The sequence below is a fragment of the Heterocephalus glaber genome, unplaced genomic scaffold (genome assembly GCF_053883595.1).
Source record: "Heterocephalus glaber isolate CG9 unplaced genomic scaffold, H.glaber_assembly_v1.0 deba00001481, whole genome shotgun sequence".
Lineage (NCBI taxonomy): Eukaryota > Metazoa > Chordata > Mammalia > Rodentia > Bathyergidae > Heterocephalus > Heterocephalus glaber.
In genome coordinates, this window is record NW_028258317.1 from 20,139,654 (window position 1) to 20,151,646 (window position 11,993).

Here is an 11,993-nt window from a genome sequence, read left to right on the forward strand (position 1 = left end):
CCCTGATCCAACACTTGGTCCTCTTCTCATTTACAGAAACTATATTTCTACTTTTTTCCTTCAGTTCTATTTTTTCTATTGCCTCTCCCTTTCAGCCCTCCTCCTCCATTTCTTGTTCCTTTTCCCCTTTGAGAAAGATCTATTATTTATCTTTTAATTTGCTCTTTATATTTTGGGTTTTTCATAGAAGAGAAACCATGCAATATTTAAGCTTGTGTATCTAATTTATTTCACTTAGCATTATAGCCTTGAGGTGCATCTATTTACCCACAAATGCCCTAAGCTTAACATTCCTTATGGCATAGCACTACTCCATTCTATTTAAATGTCACATTTTCTTTATCCATTCATTTGTTGATGGGCATATGGGCAGTATCAAAAATTTAACTATTATAAATTATGATTCTATAAACATGGGTATGCATGTATCACTGAAATATGATGACTAATTCTTTCAGAAATACCTAGAAGGGGAATAGCTAGATCAAACAGAATTTCTAATTTTAGGTTTTTGAGAAATCTCCATATTGTTCTCCACAGCAGTTGTACTAGTTTACTTTACCCAACAATACAGAAGGTTTCCTTCTTTTCCACAGCCTCAGTATTTGTCATTATTTGATTTCTTGATGATAGTCATTCTTTCTTGAGAAAGGTAATATTTCAGTGTTGTTTTAGTTTACATTTCTCTAATGGCTAGTTATGTCAAAAATTTCTTTATGTATTTATTCATACTTCTGAGAAGATTCTATTCATTTCAGTTGCCCATTTTTTGGCTGAGTATTTTATTTTTCTTTAGGGGAGTCTAATTTATTTTAGTTCTTTATATATCCTAGATGATAGTCCTCTATCTGAGGAATAACTGGCAAAATATTTTCCCATTCTGTAGGTTTTCTTTTCACTCTTGGTTATTTCCTTTGTTATGCAGAAGTTTTTAAGTTGATATAATTCCATTTGTTGGTTTCCAGTATTATTTTTTGTGCCCTTGGGGTTCTATTCAGAAAGGCCTTGCCTACACTATATCTTCAAGAATGTTACCTATTTTATCTTCAGAAGCTTAAGTTTTTCAGTTCTAACATTTAGATCTTTTATCCACTTTGATTTTAGTTTAGTACATGGTGAGAAATATGGATTTAAACTCAGTCTTCTGCATGTGGATATCCAATTTTCCCAGCATCATTTATTAAAGAGGATTATCTTTCCTCCAGTGTATGTTTTTGGTCCCTTTGTCAAAGATCAAATAGCTGAATGTGTCTAGGGCTGTTTATTCTTCTTCTACTTAGTTTCATTAATCCACATCTCTCTTTTGTGCCAGTACCATGCCATTTTAATCATAGTAGCTTTGTAGTATAACTGCAAATTTGGGATTGTTTTGCTTCCTCCTTTGCTTTAGTTACCCAGGATTCCTTTTGCTATTCTGAGTCTCTTCTGGTTTCATATGAACTTTAGAATTATTTTCTGTAGATCTGTGAGGAATGCTGTTGTTATTTTTATTGGTGTTGCATTAAATCTATATATAAATTTTTCAAGTATAGCCTCAATTATGTTGGTTCTGCTTATCCATGAACATGGGATATCTTTCAATTTCTAATCTTTTTGATCACCTGCTCAGAATAATGTAATTTGCAATGTAGAGATCTTTCACTTTCTTGGTTAGATTAATTCCTAAGTATTTCATTTTTCTTGATGGCACTGTGAAAGTTATTGTTTCCATAGTTTTCCATTTGGTAAATTTGTGATTGTTGTACAGGAATGCTATTGAGTTTTGGGTGTTGTTTTTGTATCATGCTACATTGCTGAATTCCATTACTAATTTTAGTAATCATTTGGTGGATTTTTTTTTGTCTTGTAAGTAGAGAATTGTCATCTGCAAATAATGCTACTTTGACTTCTTTACTTCCTATTTCTTTATTTCTTTTCCTTTTATTTCTTTCTCTTTCCTGATTGCTCTGGCTAATATTTCCAGAACTATGTTGAACAGAAGTGGTGATAGTGGACATTCTTGTCTTGTTCCTGATTATAGAGAGACTGCTTTCAATTTTTCCCCATTTCATATGATGTTGTCGGTAGGTTTGCCTTTAATAGCTTTTATCAGATAGAGATAAGATCTTTTTATACCTATTTTCTTCAGGTTTTTTTTAAAATCATGAATGGATGTTAGATTTTGGCAAAGGCTTTTTCTGCCTCTCTTGAGATGATCATATGATTAGTGTTCTTCTTTCTATGTAATGGATTATGTTTATTTATTTGCATATGTTGAACCATCCTTGCATCCCTGGGAAGAAGGCTTGGTCATAATATATGATCTTTAGATGATTTGTTACATTTTGTTTGCCAGTATCTTTTTGTTTTTGGTACTGGGGATCAAACTTGGGACCTTGCACTTGTGATGTTTGCCAGTATCTTGCTGAGAATTTTTTTCTATGTTCATCAGAGAGATTTGCCTGTAATTATCTTTTTTGGTTGGATTCTTGTCTGGTTTTGTATTCAGGGTAATGCTGGCTTCCAAGAGTGACTTTGGAATTCATTTCCTCTCAATTTCATTAAAGAGTTTGAAGAGTATTGCAGTTAGATCTTGAAGTTCTTGGAGAATTCTGCAGTGAATCCATAAGATCCTGAACTTTTCTTGGTTGGTAGTTTACTTTTTAATTACTGCTTCAATTTTATTGCCAGTGATTGTCTTAGTCAAGATTTTTAAGACTTCTTGGTTTAGTTTTGGTAACCCATATGTATTTAGAATCTCTAATTTTTCTGAATTTTCCAATTTATTGGCATACAGGTTTGTGAAGTAGTTGCTAATAATCTTTTATATTTTGGTGCTGTTTACTGATTCACCTTTTTCATTCCTAATTGCATTGATTTATGTCTTGTCTTTCCTTTTTTGGTAAGACTGCCTAAGGGCTTTTCTATCTTACTTATTCTTTCAAAGAACCAGTTCTTTGATTCATTACTTTTTCATACTACTTTTAGTCTCTATTTTGCTAATTTCTGCTCTGATCTTTTTTTTTTGGGCGGGGGGTACCAGGGATTGATCTCGGGACCTTGTGCTTGCAAGGCAGGTGGTAGAACTACTGAGCCTCTGCTCTGATCTTTATAATTTATTTCCTTTTACTAGGTCTGTATTTGGATTGTTCTTGTTTTTTCTAGGACCTTGAGGTATATCATTAGTTTGTTTTATTGGACTTGTTCTATTTTTTTTTTTTTTTTTTAGTGTGGGCATTCACAGCCGTAAACTTCCTTCTTAGGACTGCTTTCATTGTGTTCCATAAGATCTTGTATGTTGTATTGGCACTATCATTTAATTCTAGGAACTATCTTAATTCTTCTATAACCAATTGATTAATCAAGAGTGTGTTGATTAATTTTCATGCATTTCATAATTTCTGTGGTTTCACTTGCCATTGATTTATAGTTTCATTGCATTATGATCTCATAATAAGCTCGGTAAAATTTTGATGTTTTTGCCTTTACTTTAACTTGCTTTATGGGCTAGTATGTGACTTATTTTGAGAGCTTGCTTGGGGGTTCTAGCAGAGGAGTGAAGCTACTCATGTTCCCTTGATCAAGGAAATGGTTCTCCTCTATTGAGGTGGTTGTCCTCTTTCACCAAGAGTGCAGCCTCTGGAGGGATGCATGTGGAGTAGTGAGGGAGGAAGGGGACATCCATCTAGCTAGCCAGATCAGCTGAATCAAACCTCAAAATCAATGGAGTCACAGATGTCACAGCTAGATTGCCTTCACATACTATGATTTACTTTGGAGAAAGTTCCATGTGCTGCTGGGAAGAATATATATTCTGCTGTTTATCAATGGATCACTCTGAGAAGAACTATTAACTTCATTTTTTTTAAAGGTTTGGTTCATCTCTGATAGTTCTTTGTTGGCCTTTTTGTTTAGTTGATCTATTAGTGTTAGGGGGTATTGAAGTACCCCTCTGCAATAGAGAGTAAACTAAAGAAAAATAGAAGAAAAATATTGAGGAAACAAATTAAAAGGGATAGAGCAAGAAAAGAGAAAAAAAGACCAATTCAAACAAAGATAATCAAAAAGGAAAATAGTAGATAAGACTCTAATCCTTTGGTCCCCCCAACAACAACAACAAGAAACAATAAGAGAGAGAGAAAAAAAGATGGGTCAAAAGGAAAAAAATTCCCTATGTATTTCCAAGTGAGCACTTTCCTTCCAGGACCTATAGTCTTTGAAATCCAGCAAGTCACAGTTCTTTGGGCCCACTTTTAGCTGTGGTTTGTGAGGTAACCCCTCTGCTCAAGAGCCTCTTGCCACCTCTCAGTCTGTAAATCCCAGACCATTGTAACTGTACAAGCTGGGATGCATCCCTGGTTGCACTGGTACATAGGAAGCAATCAGACACTGGTCTTTACTGGATGTAGGCAGTAGGGTGGATACTCAGGCAGATCACTGGACTCAGTGCTATCACCCTCAGATCCAAGTACCTCTGAAGGTCAGATCTGTTGAACCTTGACTCTTACTATGGACCAAAGGCTCTGAGTCCTTCCTGGCCTGTGCTTGACCTCAGGGAAATCTATGTCTAGTCTTCAATTTCTCTATGTCTCCCATGGCTGTCTCATCCAGTCACTGTGGTAGGGTAACACTTTAGTCCTGGAGTGAAGCTGGAGTGGAGTTGTTCTGTGGTTCAATCCCAGATAATTTATCCCTTCTCAAAATGGTGCTTGATTATACTGCCTCTGGCAATATGGGAGGGACTATACTAGATTTCTTCTTGAAATTCTCTTCCTCCTTGAAGAATTCATTCTCCATGTAAAACTCTAAGCTGCTTTTTAAAATTTTGTTTGTTCTTTGTTTTTAAGTTTACACCAGTGTGACCTTTTCTTGGGAGTAGTGCTGCTGGTCCATCTGTTATTTCTCCCTGAAATGGCTGGCTTTCTGGGCTTACCTCTTCTCTAGGTTGTTGGCTTTGTCCCCAATTAGGTTTGCTGTTTGGTGGTCACCTCCATGGCCCTGTACTGAGGGGAACAAAGGTGCAGAGTCAGCTGGGAGCTGTTAGTTTGACACTCAGTAATTGGGGATCCATCCTCCTCACATGGCGCTCAGTGAGAATAGTTCTGTCCTCCTCTTGGTATAAATATATGTAAACTTTCAGGATTCTAAACTCAAATGTATGTGTCACTTTTGTTGTGATAACTTTTCAAATTTAGAAAGTCCAGTGTTTTTCAAAGATCAGTTAAATATTGTTTATCCTCTCTCTCTCTCTCTCTCTCTCTCTCTCCTCTCTCTCTTTCTCTGCCTCTGTCACACACACAGAGACACACACTTCTAATGTGATTGGAACTTTAGTGGATTCTATTACCTAACTTGAAATTGTATCCTAAAACATTAGATAATCCATAACATCTCCCAAGATTATTATTTTTCATATTTTCAAGTTACTGTATGTACTGTGATCTGCTTTGTATTTACCTAATTCATTTCAAGAGTTTAACTTTTCTTTCTTGAACACAGACCACAGTGTACTATTTTACTTTCTGAATTTTATGATATGTTTTCATATATTTGGCATTCTTGCAACAGAAATGATTGGAGGAGAAAAAGAAATATGCTTCACTTTATTTTTGTATTTATTTTTGCACAGAGGTAAGTTTAAAAAAATTTTTTATTAGTACATTTGTAGTACATAATGTTTACATTCCTTGTGGGAAGCTGCTGTGTGTACATGACATGTCTCAATTCTTTTTTTTCAATCCTTTCCCCTCCTTTGCCTTCTCTCCATCTCTTGATCCTCTTTACATTTGAGGAAAATCTATCTCCCTACTTACTGTTATCTTTTATTTTACTCTTTACTTATATTTTTGTTTTCTCATATAAGAGGAACCATGTAATATTTCAGCTTGTGTGTGTGTGTAATTTATCTCACTTAATGTAATAATCTCAAGGTGCATCCATTTTCCTACAAATGGCTCAAGTTTTTCTTTCTTTATGGCAGAATAATACTCTATTGTGTGTAAATACATCAATTTCTTTATCCATGTTTATGGACATATAGGTTGTGGTCCATGATTTAGCTATTATGAATTGTGCTGCTATAAACATGAGTATGCATATATCACTATGGTGTCTTTAATTCTTTTGGGAAGATACCTATAAGGGAAGTAGCTGGGTTGAATGGAATTTCTAGTTTTAGTTTTTTGAGGAATCTCTGTACTGATTTCCATCATGGTTGTACTAGTTTATATTTCCACCAGTAATGTAGAAGGGTTCCTTTTCCCTTGCAACTTCACCATCATTTATTTGATTTCTTGATAATGGTCATTGTTTCTGGGGTAAGATGAATCTCAGTGTGATTTTAATTTGTATTTCTGTAATGGCCAGTGAAGTTGAATACTTTTTCATATAATTATCTGCAATTTGTATTTCTTTTTCTGAGAATGTCTATTCATTTTGATTGGATCTTTTATTTTGGAGGGGGATCTATTTTTTTTTAGTTCTTTATGTTTTAAATATCAGTATTCTGTCTAAGGAATAGAGTAGGTCCCCAACTTATGAATATTTCAAGTTGCAAACTCTCACAGATACTGATGGACCTTGCATTACAAACATTCATAGATGTAATGAAATCATGAAAGTAGCTTATAAATCTGTTGGACATTGTTACAGTTGTGCTGTTGTGTTCTTACTGTACAATGCAATAGTGTAGAGTAGTACAGTGCTCTATTAGAGCCAAGGATGTCCAGGAGCAAGAGGAAAAGTAGTGGACATGTGGAAGGGACTGCTATGAAGGGCAAAGCCATAACCATGGAAACAGGAGTGAAAATAATTGAGAAATTGGACCGAGGAAAAAAGATGGTAGATGTCACTTGTTTATTCCATGAATCATTCGACCACTGGCACAATTCTTTTTTTTCTTTTGACTGTTGAGGTGGGCAATCCCTTTGGCTACCACACTACTTTTATTTTCTCCTAGTATTTTTCATATGGCCTCCTGCTTTTGAAGATTTGCTTTTTAAAAAAATCTATTAAGTTTATTGGTACATTTTAGGTATACATTATGATCACATTCATCATTGGGAATTTGTACCTGCACATGTATCTTGGTTCTTGATTTTTCCCCATTCCCCTTCCTTCCCCTACACCCCTTCACCCTTCCCTATTTACAAAAACATTTGTTACCATTTTTTCCTTCTTTCCTCATATTTTTTTCCTTCCCTTATTTCCTTTCTCCCACCCTCACTCCATACTTCTCCTTCCCTTTTGGACCTTTCTATTTTACATTATCTATTATACAATTTTACATTATCTATTATACATTTTGGTCCTCATTCACTCTTGTATTTTCTCACAGCAGAGAAACTATTTGGTATTTACACATGTGTGTCCTATTTATTTCACTTAGTAATATGGCCTCAATGTGCATCCATTTAGCTATAAATGTCTCTAGTTTATCATTCTTTATAGCTGAGTAGTACTCCATTTTATATAAAAAACATATCTTCTTTACCCAGTCACCAGTTGATGGGCATCTGGACTATTTCCAAGATTTAGCTATTACAAACTTCCACTGGCACAAGTCTAAAGAACAGGGACAAGATCATGGAACATGTGATGTGCCTCATGAAAGAGGACTTCCAGAACTACTTCAGAAAGTAGCAAGAGCTATGGGATAAATATATTTGAAACAATGGGAGTATTTTGAGGGAAATTTATGGCAATATGGCTTCTTTTACTGAAATAAATTTAAAAAATCCAAATACTCACTGTAAATTGGATCACTTTGTATATGCACACCTTATTACATACATATTTATATATAATATACTTATATAATTATTTATATAAGTATATTATTTACATTATATTTATATATGAATATATTTATATATTTGTGTATAATGTGTGATTATATATATTATTTATATTATATAGATAAAGATGATTATTATAAATGTTGATTTGGAACCTGAGAAATCCCAAGATTTGTGGCAAACAAAATGGAAAACTGTAAGATTCATTGATGTAGTTCCAATCTGAGTACAAAGACCTGATAACCAGGAAAGCTGTTGAAATAAGTTCCAGTTTGAAAGGTGTCAGGCTTGTGCCTCAAGAAGACCCAACACTCGAACTTAAGTATGAAGGAAGGAAAAGACCGATGCCCTAGTTCAGTTAGGCAGGAGGAATTCTTCTACTCATGGTAGACAGACCTTTTTGTTCTTCTATGCAGGCCTTAAACTGATTGGGTGAGGCCAAACAACATTAGAGAAGGAAATTTATTTTCTAACTTTTATTTAATTAATTTTTTTTTTGCTTAAATTCTTTTATTGGCACATTTTAGGTATACAATGCATTTACATTTATCATTGGGTGCTTGTACCTGTACATGTTGTGTCTTGGTTCTTATATTTTCCCCATTTCCTGTGCTCCCTTCCCTATTTAAAAAGACTTTGTTTCCATTTTTTCCTTTTCTCATAATTTTTCCTTTCCCTTTTATCCTTTCCCCTTCCCCTCCCACTTCCCCTACCCCTTTGGACCTTTCCTAACTTTTATTGATTCAAATGTTAGTCTCATTTAAAAACACATTTGCAGTCATAAATATAACAATATTTGACCAAGTATTTACCCATCCCATTGTCCAATCAGGTTGGGACATAAAATTAATTGTCATAAAGATTTTATCATTTTCCCATTTTGTAACTATTGGAAGAAAGGTACTTAAAATCTTATGAGAGACTAATTTTCTTAGCTTATTTTAATATTTCAAAATACTCCACATCAAAAATGAAAGTGAAAATATATTCATAGGATATTTTAAAATCATTAGATTGGTTTGCTGGAGGGAGTTACTACAATGGAACCATTGTATGTCCCTGATTTCTTGGTTATTCTGAAATAAAAAGAAATAAAAACAGCATCACTTCACATCAGCTAGAAGCAATAGGACTGTCAAGCTCTTCAAAAAGATATGGCTGGGAACCAGAAGTGTCAAAGAAGAAATAGGAAAACAATTGTGTTTCTGCTATAGCAGTTGACATTTTGAAATCTGCATTTCTCCACAGAGAAGTCCACATAGATTCTGTAATTGAAATTTTCCTGAGTAGGGGGATGACGGTGGGGGGGATGAAATACTAAAATCTTTGTCATACTCAATTCCCAGTGAGTGATGCTTACAGAGATAGAGCTTAATATATGACCAGAGAATAGATATTTTGAAAATGTGTTCTATTTTATATCCTTATGTAATGAATTGTGGATATTTTTCCCAAGGAAATATAATCTAAATACTTGAAGTCAAAGTTATTTTTAGAGAAAGGCAAAAATCAGGATGTTAAAAATTCACCTCAGATATATCAGTCTAATTAAAAAGGAAAGCCAGACCCCTATTCAATTAAATTCATTGAACCATTCAACAATATTTATTTCCCACATGAAGAGCATTATTTCATGTAACTTAAACATTTATATTAGATAAAGAGAGAGAGAAGAGAGAGTAACATGTGGAAGGCATTTACACATTCTACAATATAATAAATAATTTGCATCAAATTGTTATAATGGTGGTTTTGTTGAAAGATGGAAGTCAGAACCAGAAAGCCTCCTTTACTATTTACTTAACATTATGTGAAGCATGGTAGAGAATAAGAGATTCCTTCATTCACATTCTGTCAAAGCAAGAAAATCTTCACAGTCATACACAGACCAAAGTCACTCCATGGAAGTTCTACGAGTCAGGGAGGACATTGTAAAGACCTGGTAGATCCTCAGACTTAGAAAGACCATTTGGAGAGGGTAGACATGTACCCAGGTGTTAGGCTTACAGACCATAGTCCTTGCTTCAGACCTAGAAGTAGTGCCCTTGCCCTGTATACTTGTCTACAGCCCAGTTTTGTCTTGATTTGGCCACCAAAATATCCAAGTGACTTGGGAAGAATCAGACCCACTTGTGTTTCATGTGAAAGGTCCAAAGACCTCATGCCCAACAGCGAACTCTGAACTGGCCCTGTGCTTCAGCTGTAGCCCAGCTTAAATGGGATCTGAGAGTAGTTCTGCCCACAAATGAAACTGTTGGAAAATATACATATCTATTCGAGGGGAGGTTTGCTAGGTTTGGACCCATTGCAGAACTTGAAATGGTCCTATAATTCAATTCTAACTCCTCTCAGCTACAGTCTGTTGTGCAGTCTTTCCTGTTGAGAAATCTGGAGGAAAACATGTCCATCTGTACTCCTACAGATAGTGCTGCTCATTTTGTTACTCTGCAGATCTTGAAATACTCATGTAACTCAGCTACAGCTGCTCTCCGGTGCAGTCTGAAGGTAATCCTGCCTCCTCCAGGGACCTGTCAGGAGTTGTATTTATCCTTGCTCTCAAAGGGGACTCTGTAGACCTTTCTCTAGGCTATGAACCTTGAAGGAGATTCAAAATGTAATTCCTACCTTTCTAAGCCACATTCTGAGGACAGTACTGCCAGTGTCAGTACCTGCTTGGTGATCCATTGGGAGCCTTCTCAGGCACCTGCAGGCAATTGTATCTGTCCATGCCTGGTAACAAGTCTCTGGTCATAAGACTCTGAAGTGGACCTCACCCCAATTTTAGTCCTATTGACCAAAGTTCTGGGGGCAGTTAAGTTCACCTAGAGATCAGATAGTCTCTTTGCCCAATTGATCTCCTAGTAACAGACCTGTCAATCATGGAACTTACTGGACCCAGCAACAGCCACATGATTCAGCTCCAGCCTCACTTGACTATGATACCAGAGGCAACCCATCAGTTTGGGAATCCACACACTAAGAGAAGTTTTGTGTGCTGAAATCAGCCTGTAAAGACCAGAAGAGGCACATTTCTGCCTTCATATATATAATAATGAGAATAATAATAATAATAATAATAATAATAATAATAATAATAATAATGAGAATCTTCATGGATAGGAAAGAATCAGGCAAACATGTTATCATCTAAGGAAGCTAATGAAGGTGTAAAAACTGATTTTAAAGAAGTAGAAATCTATGAATTGCCTGAAAAGAATTCAAATATCAACTTCAAGAAGGTCAACAAGAGAAGAAAATGCAGAAACAGGAGAAGCTAAACTAGGAAATCAATTATGAACAAAATAATAATCTCAATAAGGAAAAAGAAACTATGAAAAACTAAACAAAATTTCTGTAGCTGAAGAATATAATGACAGACTGAGAATTCTATAGAGAGTTTCAAAAGTAAACGTGACCATGTAGAAGAATAAGCAAACTCGAAAATAGTTCCTTTGAAACTAACCAATTAGAGAATCAAAACTAAAAAGAATAAAAATAATGAAAAGAACAATAGGTACCTATAGGATACCATTAAACATATAAATATATGAATTATGGAAAGAGAAGACAGAGGGAAATGGGGAAGAAAACTTATTAAAAGAAATACTTGCAGAAAACATTCCAAATCTTGGGAGGGATTTAGACATCTAGATTCATGAAACTAGAAGAATACTCTGAGATATAATCAAATTATCAAAAGAAAAAGGAATCTAGAATATAGCAAAATAGAATTACCACATACAAGGGAACATCTTTGAGGATATCAGTGAACTTCCTCAGTAGAAGTTTTGCAAACCACTATTGAGTGAGATGACATATTCAGTGTGGTGAATGAAAAAAAAAGAAAGAGAAAAGGAAAGGAAAAAAGAACCACACTAATAAAGATTAATTTGAGGAAGATTTCCTTCGGAAATAGAGAGACAAAGATATTGCCACACAAATATTGTTGAGTTTGTTATTACAAGACCTGCCTTACAAGAAATACTAAAGAAATTCTTTAAACTGAAATTAAAGGACAGTAACTAATGATGAGAATTTATGAATGTATAAAATATACAGGTAAAGAAAAAAATATCGTCAAATTCAGAATACTTTAACACTATATTAGTGGTTGATTATAATCCTAGAATGAAAGTTAAAAGTTTTAACAATAACTACAATTAAAATAGTTTGTTAATGGATACACAAAGAATATATATAAGATGTAAACTGTGACAT